This window comes from Pipistrellus kuhlii, unplaced genomic scaffold (genome assembly GCF_014108245.1).
Source record: "Pipistrellus kuhlii isolate mPipKuh1 unplaced genomic scaffold, mPipKuh1.p scaffold_m20_p_2, whole genome shotgun sequence".
NCBI classification, from domain to species: Eukaryota; Metazoa; Chordata; class Mammalia; order Chiroptera; family Vespertilionidae; genus Pipistrellus; species Pipistrellus kuhlii.
In genome coordinates, this window is record NW_023425515.1 from 101,324,483 (window position 1) to 101,341,046 (window position 16,564).

At 44.3% G+C, this 16,564-nt stretch overlaps 1 protein-coding gene across 13 annotated transcripts in view; it reads right to left on the bottom strand.

Moving 5' to 3' along the window:
* FBLN2 (fibulin 2) overlaps positions 1-16,564 on the bottom strand; it is a 107,121-nt gene that overhangs the window by 36,074 nt on the left and 54,483 nt on the right. The window lies entirely within an intron of this gene.

The window sequence follows — 16,564 nt, forward strand, 5'->3', positions numbered from 1 at the left end:
TGATGAATCTCAGAGGGAAGGTGAGGATGGGTAGTGGGTGGTGGATTAACCAAAGAACGTGTATGCATATATGAATAACTCATGGACACAGACAATAGTGTGGTGAAGGCCTGGGGTGGGGGGTGGGGGCAGGCTAGAGGGGGGTCAATGGGAAAAAAGGGTACCTCTGTATTACTTTCAAAAATAAAGATAAATTTAAAAATTAAAAACAGATAAAGAAAGAGACAAGAGGAACAGAAAGAGTTTGGAAATAGAACTGTGCATAAAGGAATTTAGTATGCAATAAAGGTGGCATTCAAACCCTGTGGGGAAAGGATTCAACAGGTGATGCTGGGTCCTACCTCACACTATACATGAAAATAAATTTCAATTCTAGAAAGGCAGTATTAGAAAAAAATGTAAGAAAATAATTTTAGGATAAAGAGAGCCTTCTTCCAAAATAAGTCCATAGAAGAATGAAATTAGACCATTATCTCACATCATATATAAAAATTAACTCACAACAGATTAAATATATAAGTGTAAGACTTAAAACCATAAAATTCATAGAAGAAAACATAGGGGGGAAACTCCTTGACATTGATTAGTCTTAATAACAATTTTTTGGTAATGACACCAAAAGCACAAGCAACTAAAAAACAAACAAACAAAAAAAACAATAAATGGGACTACATCAAACTATAAACTTCTTCCTGCACAGCAAATGGAACAATCAACAAAATGAAAAGGCAACCTAGGGAATGGAAGATAATATTTAGAAATCATATATCTGGTAATATCCAAAATATGTAAGAACTCAATAGCAAAAAAAAAAAACACCAAGTATTTAAAAATGGGCAAAAAACCTAATAGACATTTTTATATAGAAGTCATACAGATGGCCAACAAATACATGTAAAGGTCCTCAACAATATTGATCATCAAGGAAATACAAATCAAAACCACAATGAGATATCAACTCATACCTGTTAGGATGGTTATCATAAAAAAGACAAGATATAATAAGTAGCGGTGAAGATGTGGAGAAGAGGGAATCCTTGTGCACAGCTGGTGGGAATGTAAACTGGTACAGCTGCTATGGAAAACAGTATGGAGGCTCCTCAAAAATTAAAAATAGAACTAGAAGCAATTCCAATTCTGGGTATGCATCCAAAGGAAATAAAAACACTATCATGAAAATACATCTGCACTTCCCATGCTCATTGCACACACACAATGTATTTACAACAGCCAAGACATGGAAAGCATCAAGAGTCCAACAATAGATGAGTGAATGAAGAAAATGTGGCACATATATACAAAAGAAGGAAAATCTGTCACTTGCAACAACATGGATAGACCTAGAGGGCATTATGCTAAGTGAAATAAGCCAGACAGAGAAAGACAAATACTACTAAGTGAAATCTAAAGTTGCTGGACTGGTGGATGCAGTGAGTAGATTGACAATTACCAGAAGATGGAGGAAGTGGAGCAGGGGGGGGGGGGGGGGGGGGGGCGGGGAGAACAATTAAAAGGGTTTTGGTCAAAGAGGACAAACTTCCAGTTATAAGATAAACAAGTTCTGGGAATCTATAGTTAACAGTACTATGTTATATACTGGAAAGTTGCTAAGAGAATAGATCTTAAGTGTTCTCACCACAAGGAAAAAAATGGTAACTATGTGAGGTGATGAAGGTGCTAGCTAACTTTATTAATCACACACACACACACACACACACACTAGAGGCCCCATGAAATTTATGCAAAAGTATGCCTTCCTTCCCCCAGCCCCCAGCTGCCGGACCAGCTTCCCTCTGGCACCTGGGACCTGGGCTTCCCTCATAGCCCCAGCTTCATCCAGAAGGTCATCTAGAAGGACATGTGAAAGGGTGTCTGCTCTAATTAGGATATTATGCTTCTATTGTTATAGATATTACATTGTATACCTTAAACTTACATAATGTTATATGTCAATTATCTATAAAAAGAAAAGTGTAATATGCTAATTAGACTGGACAACAGAATGACCTTCCAGACATCATTCCGGACATCCTTCTGGACAAAGCCACAGTGGCAGGGACCAAGGCAGAGGTGGTTAGGGGCAATCAGGCAGGCAGGCAAAGTGGTTAGGGGTGATCAGGCAGGCAGATGAGTGGGTACGGGTGATCAGGCAGGCACGTAGGCAAGTTGTTAGGGCCATCAGGCAGGCAGGCAAGCAGTTTGGAGTGACCAGGCAGGTAGGCAAGCAGTTAGGGATGATCAGGCAGGCAGGCAGGCAAGTGATTAGGGGTGATCAGGCAGGCAGATAAGTGGTTAGGGGTGATGCAGCAGACAAGCAGAGTGGCTAGGGGTGATGAGGCAGGCAGGAAGGCAAGAGGTTAGGGGCAATCAAGCAAGCAGGCAAGTGGTTAGGGGCAATCAGGCTTGTAGGCAGAGTGGTTAGGGGTGATCAGGCAACTAGGCAGGCCAGTGGTTAGGAGCCAGTGGTCCCCAATTTCAAGAGGGATGTCCAACTGTCCCCAAGGGATCTCAGATTGCAAGAAGGTGCAGACCAGGCTGAGGGACACACACAAAAATTTTGTGCAACGAGCCTGTAGTAAATCAATAAAGCTGGAGAAATAAAGAAATAAATCCACACAGAAGCCCTGTCTGGTGTTACTCAGAGGTTAGATGGCATACTGATGGGTCCAGGATATGATTCCCAGTCAAGGGCATGTACCTTGATTGCGGGTTCAATCCCTGGCCCACATCGGGCATATGCGGAAGGTAACTGGTTGATATGCCTCTCTCACATTGATGTTTCTCTCTCTCTCTCTCTCTCTCTCTCTCTCTCTCTCTCTCTCTCTCTCTCTCTCTCTCTCCCCCTCCCTCCCTTCCTCTTTTTCTCCCTCCCTCCCTCTCTCCCTTCTACCCTCTCTAAAAAGCAATGTAAAAAATAACCTACAAACAACAAAACCCACACATGTAAAATGAAAACCTTAATACAATTGACTACATTAAAGTGTAAAATACCTAGACAGCAAAAGACAGCTTGTCCAGCCAGCCCTGTTACTCTCTATCATGCCTCTGACTTTTAAACCCCTTCCACATTTTTCACCATGTGATAAACAAGTGCTCTCTTTCCATTGTCAGTTTCCTCTGCAGTCTCTTACTCAAATGTCGGGTGTCATTTGGGTCATATTTATCTCGCAGGCACCTATCTGGTAGAGGGTAGGTTCAACAAATGCATCAGTAACACACTGGGCAACTGAGAACCTTTTTCAGATGACAGAACTGGGGCTCACCATGAGAAGTTAACAGCACAGACACACCTGACCCAGGACCTGAATTCCTGTGGCCACTGAGAGTGGCCATTCCATGCCTAATCATGTCTAATCCCACTCTGGGCATGTGGAGTCTCACCTTTGTTTGAATACTTCTGGTGAGGGAGGGCTCACACCACAGGCAGCTTGTCTCTTTTCTGCATAGCTCAGGCTCCCAATGCCTTTCTTTTCCTGGACTAAACTCTTTCTCCTTCAGCCTTCTCCAAGATTGCCTTACAAAGAGATTAGGAGATTGCAATAGATCCCTGGGTCTTAGCCAGGCAACATGGGGTGCCCTATCTGGATAACAGTAGCAAGTGAAATGAACTGAGTATTAGCAATGAGCCAGACACAGGCCCAAGCACTGTGATTCTACTTAGGAGTGAGTGCTGTTATTATGCCCACTTGGCAATTCAGTAGGGGGTGAGAAGCCCCAGCCTCAGCTGCCCCACTGCTGCTGTGTGGTGGGTTGACACAGTTGACCCTGAAGACCCCCTCTATGAAACTGACCATCGCCAGCCTGAAGGTGTTTCTGCTTCCTGTGGATTAAATGGTATGTGAAACCTTGATCAGATACCAGGCTTCTTCCTGTGCTTGGCAGACTGCCCACCATTCTCTCTTGGCCTTTCCCATCCTGTCTCCCCTCCTTTTCAAAGGAACTCAGGTGCTGAGACCCCTTCTTCTAGGAGGACAGCCCACTTGGATCAGAGAGCATTATAGGGGCCAAGCAGGGCATTGCCTGGTACCATTCAGCCATATAGGAAGCAGGGCCAGGCAAAGCCCAACACGATGTGTACCCACCATGTCCTCATCCAGAAGGCCCACCCCTTCCCACTCCAATGCTTCAAGGCCAGAGGTCCTCTCCTCCAGGTCTCCTTCTCTTACCATCCTTCTGAGGTTCCCCAGCGCTCTCGCTCTTTTTAAGTTTCTGGGCACCAACCTTTCAGAATTTCAGTCCTGGGCTTCCTTTGTTCCACATCTTCACCAGGGTCCTAGCTGACCCCATCCAGTCTCTGAGCTTTAGTGCCTTCCCTTCACCCTCTGCACATCCAGCTCAGCTGGCCAAGGAACTACCACATCTCCCTGGTGTTTCCATGGTCAGAATCTGTTCAACAACTGATTTTTGCCAAACCAACTCTCTGAGTTTCCATTTCCTTGCATGTAAAGTGGATAAATGACCTCTCTGCCTGTAGTTCACAAAATGGGAGGTGAGGAGATTCAGTGCCTGGCAAATAGCAGTTGCTCTCAAACAGTATACCCTGCCCACTAGCACACTAAAGGGATTTGGTGACTACTCTCCAGTTAGTGAACTAAAAACAAAGGAAGAGATCAATAAATGCACAGATAAGACAATTATCCCTTTAAGAAGAAGGTGCTGGTAGAGCTTTCAGCACTCCCTCCCTATCTTTTCTGCTTTCCTCTGGGTTTTTCATTGACTCCATTTCTATCTACTTTACACCTTGTCTGAGCTCAGGCCACTGGGGAGCATGCCCCTCCTCACCTGTCAGTAACTCACAGCACTGTGCTCTCAGGTGGAAGCACTCTCTGGCTCTGACCACTGCAGTCCTGGCCACCAGGCTCACTCTGGCCTCCTGGGATTAACAGTGACATGGCTGGCATCCTCCAGGCTTCAGGATGAGTGGCCATGTCTGCCTCACAGAATCAGAGCTTCAGGCCCTGACAGCATGATCATGACGACCTTGACTCTGGCAGGAGCCCTGCCTCTGACATCCCTGCGCAGCAGAGGGAGAATGGATCCTCTTCAGAACACAATTTACTATCATAAGGAAATACAGAAGATACACAAAGCCAATAACGCAGCAACTGCATTCTCAGGTACACGTCCAAGAGAATCGGGTGCTCCTAGTCTCCACTGGAGATCCACAAACAATAGCCCAAACTGGAAACAACTCAGCACCCATCAACCAGAGAAAAGGTGACAAGCAGTGGCATGAACATACAGTGTGAAGGAATGCACTCCAATCATGCAACCCAATGCAGATGAAGTACACAGGCATGATTATGGGGGAAAAGGCAAGTCACAGATGAGGGATGCATACTGCCTTGTAGATGAAGTACAAAAACAGGAAAAAAAGCAAACTACTACCATGTTTCCCCAAAAATAAGACATCCTCCGAAAATAAGACCTAGCGCATGGAAAGATAAGACATCCCCTGAAAATAAGACCTAGCGCAACTTTGGGAGAAAAAATTAATATAAGACACTGTCTTATTTTCGGGGAAACAGGGTATTTACCGTATTTTTCGGACCATAAGACGCACTTTTTTTCCCCCAGAAGTGGGGGGAAAAAGTCCCTGCGTCTTATGGTCCAAATATAGCCTACACATATACTTTAAAAAAAAAGTTTTTTTACTTGCCCGGCTCTGTGTGGTCTCTGTGTGCTTGCCCAGCTCTAAAATGGTTCTAAATGCTGCTGTTTACTTTACAGGGTTGATTACATGTGTTTATGACTGTGATGTTGGGTTTTAATGCACATAAAATATTTTAGGACACTATTTGTTTCAGAATCTTTTTTTCTTCATTTCTCTTCTCTAAAAACTGGTGCGTCTTATGGTCCAGTGCGTCTTATGGTCCAAAAAATACGGTAAGTGGTAAACTCTAAAGAAAAGTGGTAAAGCTCACAGAAGTCAGGATAGTAGTTACTGTGGAGTGGGGAAGGGTTCAGGGCAGGCCAATCACGGCTTCTGTCCCCACTGACTTGTGCCTTCCTGAGTGTCCACTCTTCTCTCCCCCCATTTTCTCAGTCTTTATTTAATAAACTGTTTCAATTTCACTTTTGAAGAAGTTTTTGTTTTGTTAATCCTCACCTGAGGCTATTCCTCCATTATCATTATTTATTTTTAGAGTGGAAGGGAGAGGAGAGACAGAGAAACATCGATGTGAGAGAGATACATGGATAGGTTGCCTCCAACACACCCCAACTGGAGCTGGGGATCTAGCCTGCAACCAAGATTTGTGCGATGGACCAGAACCAAACCTGCAACCCTTTTGTCTGCGGTCCAACGCTCTATCCACTGAGCCAAACCAGCAAGGGCCTTGGTGCCCACATTAAATGCTTCTTTAACTGTTCATATAAGTTTACACACTCTTCTATTCACAAATACTTTGCAACAAAAACATTACTTACAAAGATAGTATGATTAGAAAATTCGTAGACTAAAGAGTCTTTAAGATGTGATCCAAAAAGGGACATAAGCCAGATAGAAAAGGACAATATTATATGATTCTACCTTAAAAAAAGCTAATTCATAGCCATAGAAAGTAGAATGGAGGTTTCCAAGGGGCTGGGGGTAGGAATAAGAATGGGGTGTTAGTGTTTAATGGGTACAGATGTTAGTTTAGGAAGATGAAGAAGTTCTGTGGATAGATGGTGGTGATGGCTGCACAACAGTGTGAGTGAACTTAACACCATTGAACTGGATACTTAAAATGGTTACATTTTAGCCTTGCCCAGTGTGGCTCAATTGTTTGGGTGTCATCCTGTGCACCAATAGGTTAATGGTTTGATTCCAAGTCAGGGCACATGGCTGGGTTGTGGCTCAATTCCCAGTAGGGTCTGTGCAGGAGAGGAGGCAGCCAATCAATGTTGTGTTCTCACATCTATGTATTGTTTTTTACTCTCTCCCTCCCTCCCTCTCTTTCTAAAAATCAATAAAATTATTTTTAAACGGCTACACTTTAACACAATAAAAAGAGAATAATGCATTGCAGTGTTTTAAAAAGTGTTTTAAAAATTTCCCCTTCTAGACATCTAAACTCCTGACAGATACTCCCTAGGCACAACCAGGCTCATAGATGTTTATCAGAGCTGAATTATTGAGAGCAAAGATCCAGAAACAACCAAAATCCCATCAATAGGGCAGTAATTAAACAACTGAAATATATCCATGAAACTGTATGCAGGTGTTTAAAAGAATGTTTGATCTTCATACACTTACATAGAACAATTTCTGAATACTATGAAGAATTCAGAAGGAACGGTTCAATGCTGAATAGCATGTATAATAAGCCACCATTTATCTTTTTAAAGGGATGTGTGGATATACATGGATGTTAATGGAAGAAGACCAAAGAAACTGGTCAAAGTAGTTGTCACTGGGGAGGGAGAAAGCAAACTGTTTTCCCCTTTTGTATTTTTGTGTGTTGCTTATCTTATGCAGGTATTGTTTATTCAAGAAGTGCTCTGCAGCTGGGTCGGGAGCAGCCAGGCCCAGAGCAGCAGCAACCAAGCCCGGAGCAGCCAGGTCGTGAGTGACCAGGCCCGGAGCGGCCAGGCCAGCGCAGCCAGGTCGGGAGCAGCCAGGCCCGGAGCAGCAGCTGCCAGGCTGGGAACGGCCAGGCCCGAAGCTGCCGGGCCCGGAGCAGCTGGCCCCAGAGTAGCCGGGTCAGGAGCAGCCAGGCCCAGAGCAGCCAGGTCAGGAACAGCCAGGCCCTGAGTGGCTGGGCCCAGAGCAGCAGCAGCCAGGCCAGGAGCGGCAGTGGCCAGACCCAGAGCAGCTGGTTGTGGAGCAGACCAGAGCAACAGAGGCCAGGCCCGGAGCAGCCAGGCCCGGAACAGCTCGCTCCTCGCCTGCCCAGGCCCCAGGGCTGCCTCTCAGACATGGCTGGAAACTTTTGGGGGAACTTGAGGGTCTGCTGAATCAAGTGATGAAGGCTTAGATCTGGATGTGTTGAGTTAGTATAGCGCTGGGGTGTTGATCTGTGAGTGCCTTGTATGGGGTCTGGATGAGGTTGGTTGATCTATTTGGAAATGTCTTTTGAGTGTAGTGTATCCTTGGGCATGTGGAGGTATTATTGATTTGAGAAAATGCTAAGTAACTGATTTACTACCTGAAAAATTTAAAGTTCTGAAAGTTTAAGGTCTCTTGGCAAAAAGAGGTTTTAAAGCTAACACCTTAATTTTAATGGAGAAAGGGGAGGACAAGCCCTTCCCACCCAGAACAGGTAATCCAATTCCAACCAGCAGATATTTAAACCATGTGTTCATTTACATTTGAATGGCTATACCTTTTGATAGCCTAAGGGCAAGTTTACATGTAAACAAGTTTGTTTCTCAGTTCCCAGGGCAGAAAAAACAAGGTTTAAAATTATTAGATTTTAAAATTTATTCTTAGAAGTGTAAAAGTTTATGAATTAAAAAAAAAAAGAAAAAAAAAAGAAAAAGGAGATTGAAAAACCTGATGAACAATATTAGCTGTTGATTGTAGTAGAGTCGGAGATACGGGAGGGGAGTGGACTGACAGTTCTTTGGGGGGAAAAGGGGAGTGGTGGAGGGGGGAAGAGACTGAACATAAACTGTGCACCTATGGATGAGGACAATGGGGGGTGGGGAGGGCGGAGGGTGGGATGGGAACCAGGTGGAGGGGGGAAGAAATAAGGAACCTTTGTAATAATATGAACAATAAAGATTGATTAAAAAAAAAAAAGAATGTTTTAATAAAAATTTTGTAACTTAATTTTTACAATATCCGGTTATACATAATTATTAATAACAAACTACAAGGTTCGCTAATGACTGATTACTATAATCGTATTGCATTCATTTCCCTTACGTGCCTTATGCGCAGGCGCATTATTTCTCTCCACTGATACTAGCAGTTGATTGCCACATCATTAGCCTTGTACTGACATGTTTGGTGTGCATAGCAGAAAATATTTTGCTTTCAGAGAACAAGAAAAATATGTTTATTTGTGTTATGCTTATTAATTTGTACAGTTATTCAGTGTCTGGTAAGTTAATGTTCAAGAAAAAATATTAATTTTTTAAAAAATGTTCTATTATTTTATGTTAACGATTACTCATTACTTCAGCCCTTTGTATTCAGCATGTCTCTATCGAAATAAACCTGCATTTCTATGAAATAAATAAATAAATAAATAAATAAATAAAAATAAAGCAATTTACTAAAAAACAAAAACAAAAAAAGTGCTCTGCTATAAAAAGATTCTGAGACTCAGGAGGTGCTAACTTCCTTTGATCACAGGACAATAGGTGTCCTAAACAATCCAGCCCAGAGGTTGCAACCCCTCTAGACAGTCCCCTCTCCTGGACATTAGGACTAAAGCCCTTAAGAACTGTGAAGTTAAGAAGTACAAATTGCCAGGTATAAAATGGCCATGGGGATATAAAGTCAATATTATTGACTATAGGAAAGATAATCAATAATATTGTAATATCTATGTATGGTGCCAGGTAGGTACTAGAATTATTGGGATGATCACTTCATAAGGTAAATAAACATCTATTTACTATTATATACATGAAAATAATATAATATTGTATATCAATTATAATTGAATAATAAATTTTTTAAAAGAGAGAACTGTGGATTTTAAAATGCTACAGAAAAATGTCTGTACCTAGCAAGAGGGTGATGAGCAGGCTGTTTCTACCAAGCATCCCTTGGGACAATGTCTGTGGGACTGAGCAAACAGCCCAGAGATGCTGCAGCTCCAATTTTCCCATTAGCCTGGGATTCTGGGAGAGGAGGTGGTGAGCACCTTGAGTCCTTTACAAAGAGGGCAGAGTGAACAAATAAGAATTCCTGTGCTTTGTCCTCCTGCCCCAGGATCACAGACACAGCCAGCTGAGAAACAGCAGGAGCTTCTGGACAAGCCTTCCCATCAGGGCCCACCCAATTCACTCCAGCCAATTCAGCCCCTTAGAGATGCTTTCCTCAACTGGCTCCTCCTCCCCCAGAGGGCAGCCCCAGCCTCCACTGCTTCCTAGTATCTGCCTACAGCTGCCCACCACCCCCAACCTGACTAAGGAGGTGCTGATTGGCTGGATCTCTACCCTGGTTGGGCCACCCACCCGGCCCCAGCTTCACCCTCTGCATCTTCTTTTCAGCTCCAGAGTGTCCTATCCTCACACACATTTTACAGATGAGTAGGCAGCAGCCCAGAGAGGAGACACAACTTGCTCCAGACCACATACCCCAGCCAGGGACAGCGCAGGGTCTAAGGCAGGCTGTGTGCTCCACAGTGCCTGCTCCTGAGCAGAGTTTCCAAAGAAGCAAAGAAAGGGGTAGAGGGAGAAGGGGGAAGAAAGGAGAAGTTCAAGTCTCTCATTCTGCACCAGTCAAGGATAACTGATCCACCACTCCCAGGATCCTTCCCAAGCCCACTTCCATAGCAGGTTCAGCACTGTCCATGGTCCCTCTACCATGCACAGGGGTTGGAGGGGGGTGGGCACTACAGGCTCTGGTGTCACTCTGCTTCCCCTACACCTGGAACCAAGCCTGACCCTGAGCTCTGCAAGTTTCTGGTCCCCAAGCGAGAGTGGTTTCCTGCAGGAAACCAGTCAGAGGGCTGGGCCTCTCCCTTCCACTGGAGCCTGCAGAGCTCCTTAACGAGGCTCCCATGGGGACTTTCCAAACCTTGAAAGTTAGGGGCCAATATCTTCCTTTTAAAGATGAAGGGAAGGGACAGAACCAAGATCGAAACTCATCTCTGCTTATCCCAAAGCACAGGCTGTTATCTTTCGGAAACCAACTTGAAATTATTTCCCTCTGCTCTTTATCATGTGGGCATTCACAGTTACTTTAGCCCATACCTGACTAGTTAACATGTGAAAGACTTTAATGAGCATACAACACCCCAGGGGCAGCTGGCAAACTCAGTATAAATGCTGCCATCCCATTGTGAGGACTGTAAAAATAGCCACCATTCTTTGCAGAGGTGGCACTGTTTCACTCCCTGAGTATGGGCTGCAGCATGACTGCATTGCATACAACAAAAATGAAACATGAAGAGGCCTTGCAGCTTCTGTTCTCTTTTTGGGGACCCTGCCATGAATACATTGAGGTTAACCCACTAGGATGAGACCACATGGGGCTGAAACAAGATTAAGCTTGGCTCAGGTCGGCACAGCCCAGCCCAACTGTTGACCCACAGTGTTTACAAAACTAACGTTAGCCTCAAGTAATTAGCTAGGAATTTATCTAATTAAAGATATGGCTAACTTATAGCCTCAAAATAATAAAAACACTGCTGAAAGAAATAAAAATCTGAATAAATAGAGGGATATACCATGTTCATGGATTAGAAACTTAATATTAAGATGACAATTATCCCAAAATTGATATACAGAATCAACATAATATCAATAAAAAATCCTAGCAGGCTTCTTAAATGTAGAAATTTAAAATGCAAATGCCTTGAGTAGCCAAAATGATCTTTTAAAAGAACAAAACTGAAAAACTCCCACTAAATATCAAAAATTAACATAAAGCCCAGCTGGTGTGGCTCAGTGGTTGAGTGTTCATCCAAAAACCAAGAGGTCATGGCTGTATTCCCAGTCAGGGCTCATGCCCAGGTTGCAGGTTTGATCCCCAGTAAGGGGCATGCAGGAGGCGGCAGATCGATGTCTTTCTCATCAATGTTTCCAGTTCTCTATCCCTCTCACTCTTTAAAAAAAACAATTAAAAACATTTAATTTACTATAGAGCTACAATAAGACAGTATGAAAAGATAGTTAGCTTGACAGAATAGAACAAAAGAGACCAGAAATAGAATTTTTTCCATATTCCTGACAAAGGTGACAATGCAGGGAGGAAAGACATCCCTTTCAATAGCTGGTGCTGAGTCAACTGAATATGCATTTGAAAAAAGAATGAATTTTGACTCCTATTCACACTACTCAAAGACATAAATCTAAATGTGATTTAATGTGAAAAGTGAAACAAGTTAAAATGTCTGGAACATAGAAAAACATTTCATGACTCTTGGGTAGACAAAGATTTCTTTAAAGAACATAAAATGTACTAACATAAAAGATCAATAAATTGTATTTCATTAAAATTAGAAATCTGTGTTTCTCAGGAGACAGTGTTTGCATATATTATACTATTAGAAATTATGACTAAGAGAGTGGAAAGAAAAGTCACAGACTGAGATAAAATACTTGTGGTAAAAAAAAAAAAAAAGATACTTAACCAGAATACATAAAGAACTCCTATGAATCAGCAAAACAAAGAAACCCAATTTTAAAATGAGCAAATAACAACAAAGCTGCCAATGGTAATATAAAAATGTGTTCAGCATCATAAATTATGAGGGGATTCAAATTAAAAAACCATAATGAGACATTACACATCCACCTGATTGGCTAAAATAAAAGAATAATGAAAACATCCTCTGTTGGCAAAGATGTGGAGCATCTGGCACTCTCATTAGTGGAGATATAAAGTAGTAACAGACTGGAAAACTGTTTGGTGATATCTGCTAAAGTTAACCAAATCTGATGCAGCAATTCCACTTGCAACAGCCTTCCAGAGACTCCCACTTCTCAGTGTTCACAGTAACAGTATTTCCAAACATGGAAAACAGCCCAAATGTTCATCCACACTAGAAAAACTATGATTTACTTCTATAATTCTAATAAAAGAGTAATATGCAAATTGACCATTCCTCTGCTATAACCACAAGCCACGCCCACCAGCCACGCCCACAAGCCAATCAGAGTGAGTATTCAAATAAACCCAACCAAGATGGCTACAGCCACAGAGAGCAGGAGGAATGCTTGGATTTCCCTGGCAACGGAGGAAGCCAAACTTTCCGCCTGCCCTTGCTGGCCTAAGCCTACACTCAAGGCTACAAAGTTTCAATTATAGAAGGTAAACAAATTCCAACAGAAATGGCTGCAGCCACAGAGCAAGCAGGAGGCTTAGCTCCGCTCTAGGCTACAAAGTTTCAACTGTAGAAGATACATAAATCCCAGACACCAGGGCCTCTGCTTGAGTTGCTGGGGGGCGTGGCTGGCCTGCAAACCACCACTGGCCCCTCACTCAGGCTGCCCCATGCCCCAAGGGAACACCACCCTGATCCAGGACATCCTTTAGGGCAAACCAGCCGGCCCCCACCCATGCACCAGGCCTCTATCCTATCTAATAAAAGAATAATATGCATATTGACCATCACTCCAACACACAAGATGGCTGCCCCCATGTGGTCAAAGATCCTGCCCCCATGTGGACACAAGATGGCCATCACAAGATGGCCAGCAGGGGAGGGGAGTTGAGAGGGACTAGGCCTGCAAGGGAGGGCAGTTAGGGGTGACCAGACTGGCAGAGGAGGGAAGTTGGGGGTGACCGGGCCTGTAGGGGAGAGCAGTTGGGGTGGATGAGGCCTGCAGGGGAGGGCAGTTAGGAGTGACCAGGCCTGCAGGGGAGGGCAGTTGGGGGCAAACCGGCTGGCAGGGGAGCAGTTAGACATCAATAAGTCTGGCATGGGAGTGGTTAGGGGGTATCAGACTGGCAGGCAGAAGTGGTTAGGGCAATCAGGAAGGCAGGCAGGCGAGCAGTTGGGAGCCAGCAGTCCTGGATTGTGAGTGGGATGTCCAATTGCCCGTTTAGGCCCAATCCTGATGAGATTGGGCCTAAGCGGGCAGTCGGACATCCCTTGAGGGGTCCCAGATAGGAGAGGGTGCAGGCTGGGCTGAGGGATACCCACTCTCCATGCATGAATTTCGTGCACCGGGCCTCTAGTGGAATAATAAAGAGCAATTAAAAAAAAAAAACTGCTACATACAACATGAATGAATCTCAAACATAGTATCCTGTATTATTTTTCAAAATACAAACAAAATTATACTGATGGTTCCCAATGCACAAAATAAATTCATAAATAAGTAAGAATAACTGATGGTGATGAAAGTCAGCACTGTGGTTCCCAAGGGATTGGGAGGCTAGAATTGACTGAGAAAGGATACTAGGAAAACTCTGAGAACTTGAAGTATTTTATATTGTGACTGGGATGGAGATGCCCAGTTATACCTAAATGAAAATTCACTGAGCTGCTCTATGAAAACATGTGCGCTTTACTATCTATATATTATACTTTATATATATATATATATATATATATATATATAATGTAAAACCAAAAAGGTTTATAGGGAGTGTTGGTATATTAATCTAGATTAAACAATACTCAAGAATATCTATACTATACTTCCATACAAACTTTTAGAAAGAAAAAAACTCATGAGATATAACAAGCAAACATTGATTAGATATGACTACAAAATGAGCTGTGTACACTTTGGAGATAAGTAGAAGAAAAGAAACCTGGCCTGAGCACAAGATGGCAGCATGAGCACGAGATGGCAGCAGAGACTTGGTAAGTGTGCTGAGTGTAGGGTCATGGTATGTGGAAATGTAGGAGGGAGTCTTTATTTTTAGACTCGCAAAATAAGTGTCAAGATTGAATGTTTCCATCATACATGCACACACACACACACACAGTATCTCAAAGAGAAAAAGAAGGGTGAGCTCTGGACAGTTATGAGATTGAGACATCTTTTCTGAACCCCCCTCATCCTAGAGCGGCCTCACTGAGGGTCTGTCTCAGCTGCCTAGTGTGGAGTGAGGTTCCAACTGGAACCCCAGGATGTTGGTGTGTTGTGGTTAGTGGAGCCACGGCTATGTGGGTGTGTTATGGTGGGTTTTGATCATGTGTTAAGGCTCGGAGGCCCCACTATGCCTGGCTTCAGACTGGTCCTTGGGAAGCTTTGAGAGGTGGTGGCTGAGTGGCTGATGGCCCAGGGACAGGCTCCCCGTGGTCCCCCAGGCAGAGGGTGGTGAAGTACGTCTGCCATCAATGTGGCTACTTCTGTTCAGACTTTTGCAAATGATGAGAAGCTGACTCTGCAAAAAGAGAAAAGCAGCTTACATAAAATGGCAACCCTCAGCAAGCTTAGCTCTGTTCAAAAGGAATGTGTGGATCTGGCATCATTGTTAGAAGGTGCCACCAGCATGGAACCGTGCGTTTTTCAGGCATTCTGAAAAGCTAAATGGAACTCCTGGATTCCTGGCACCTGATACACCATGGCCTGTACACATGCCATGAACGAGTGAATAGTGCAGTTGAGAAGATGGGGACTGGAAGTGAGAGACACTTCATTCACATACTGGAATCTGTCATCCTCTCCCCAACATCCCAGGTTCTGGGAGCTCTCGGTGCCAAGTACTAACTCTTGGCAAACATCTGTTTCATTGCCCTCAGTGACCTTGGGCAATTCACTTAACCTCACAGTGCTTGTTAACCTGTCTCAAAAATGGGTATAATGACAAATCCCCCTCTCACAGGGGTGTCATAAGGCTTAATGCACCAATACATACCCAGTGATAAGCACAAAGCCCACCACGTAATAAAGGCTCCCCCATGGAGGGAATCCCTGAGAGGGTGGGCCATGGAAAGCACTCTCCCAGTTTGGGTGATGTCAGACTTACAGCCAGGCAGTGCTGCTGAGGAAAGATCTCAGGCCTAGAGCATCTGCTGACCCAGTTTGCTGAAACAAAAGCCAGGGAGGTACACTGTGCTACACAACTGGAGGCAGCTGGAGTGAAGCGGACGGGGAACAGGGAATGCACCAATGAACATCCCCACCCAACCCCACAAGGCCTGGCTCGTTTGCTTTCTCACCAGAGGGGACAACTCCTGGCCACCAGAAAAGACACATATCTGTTCACTTAAATAAAAACACAAACCCATCACCCCACCTTCCAGAGTGTAGTGACTCGATGGCAGGGCACAAAGGAGCTCACAGTGTGCAGGGGGCCTCTGTCCCTATGGCCATCCTCTCACCTACTCTTCTCAGTAATCCTGGGAGGGAAGAGGTTACTCTCCCATTTTACTGATGCAGAAACTTGCACTCAGAGAAGCTGAATCGATTGTCTGAGGTCACACTGCCAGCAGAGGCAGTATTCACACCCAACGATACACTCTCTGAGGGCCAACTTGGCTCATTCCCTGGTGTGACTAAGCCCCTAGCATGCTTTCCCAGTATGGAGACCCTGGAGTAGACAAGGAGGTCCCAGAAAATCCCCAACCCACAAAATGCTGACCTCAGCCAGATGAAAGCTTCCCTTAAAGCCTCAGACACTGCAGGACAAAGGAGACCATGGCCACATAATCGTGGCCCAGCTTGAAAGATGTGCCAGTAGGCACACAAGACTGCCACTGCCCCAGAAGAGCCTGAAGCAGACCTCTGAACTCCAGTTCACTGAAGCACCCAGGATTCTGGATGGCTCAGGGTGCAGGATGAATCTAGATGACACCCTTGGTTCACAGGCTGCCTCAGGCTTGGCATATGAACAGGAAGCAGCCCCATGCTCAGAAGCCACTGCCCTCCCAGCAGAACCCCCATGACTGAAATCATAGCACCCAGGACACCAGCTGTGAATAGAACCTGACTATACCAGCACTTGGTGCCCAATGCCAGCTTTCTCCCAATGAGAACACACCTCTAGGAGAGCTCT